The sequence below is a fragment of the Apium graveolens genome, chromosome 6, assembly GCF_009905375.1.
Source record: "Apium graveolens cultivar Ventura chromosome 6, ASM990537v1, whole genome shotgun sequence".
Lineage (NCBI taxonomy): Eukaryota > Viridiplantae > Streptophyta > Magnoliopsida > Apiales > Apiaceae > Apium > Apium graveolens.
Window position 1 is genome coordinate 109,009,444 of NC_133652.1, and position 1,051 is coordinate 109,010,494.

A 1,051-nucleotide genomic window follows, 5' to 3' on the forward strand; every position below is an offset into this window, starting at 1 on the left:
AGAAGAAGAAGCACTTATTGTAATGGGAGAACTAGAAGCAAATCTGAAGGCTTTGATGGATTGCTCTCAACCAAAGATAAATGATATTCAGTCTAGCATTATTCGACCAGCCATCTCGGCTAATACCTTTGAGATCAAATTGAGCACAATTCAGATGATTCAGAACTCAGTTCAGTTTAAGGGTTCTCTGACAGAAGACCCCAACATGCACATCAGAGATTTGATCAAGATCTGCGACACTTTTAAGTTCAATGGAGTTTCTGAAGATGCTATTAAGTTGAGGCTTTTCCCATTCTCTCTGTGGGATAAAGCTAAGTGCTGGTTACATTCTCTACCACCAGAGTCTATCACCAAATGGGAGGATCTTGCTCAAAAGTTCTTAACTAAATTCTTTCCTATAGTGAAGACTGCTGCAATCAGAAACACACTTACTCAATTTGCTCAGCAATCTAGAGAATCTTTGTGTGAGGTTTGGGATCGCTACAAGGAGATGCTTAGAAAGTGTCCTCACCATGGGATGCCTGACTAGATGATCATTAACTGCTTCTATAATGGTTTGGGTGCTACTTCTAGACCCATGCTTGATGCAGCATCAAGAGGAGCCTTGTGGGCTAAAAGCTACGATGAAGCTTATAAATTGATTGAACTGATGACTGTGAATGAATACCAGAATCCTACTCAGAGACTATCTCAGGGTAAGGTAGCAGGAATTCTAGAGTTAAATGCAGCTACTGCTATAGCTGCTCAGCTTAAGGCTTTGACGATGAAGGTGGATTTTTTGGCTAATTATGGAGTTAATCAGATCACTAGTGTCTATGAGCTTTGTGTTGGTGCCCATGATATGGAGCAGTGTGCTATTTCTAGTGAATCAGCTCAGTTCGTGAGCAACTTTTAGAGGTCATAACAGCCGGTGCCAGCCACCTATCATCCGAACAACCGCAATCATCCTAACTTCAGTTGGAGCAATTCTCAGAATGCGGTTCAACAGCCTTATCAGTAGTATCCAGCAAAGCAGTAACCCTCCTGGTTTTCAGCAACCGCAATATGCACC

General features: G+C 42.0%; 1 non-coding gene across 1 annotated transcript; it reads right to left on the minus strand.

The window, feature by feature from the left end:
* Positions 1-412: 412 nt before the first annotated feature.
* LOC141669028 (small nucleolar RNA R71) lies at positions 413-519 on the minus strand. Its single transcript, XR_012553329.1, has one exon. It is a non-coding gene; the product is annotated as a small nucleolar RNA R71 (small nucleolar RNA).
* Positions 520-1,051: the final 532 nt, after the last annotated feature.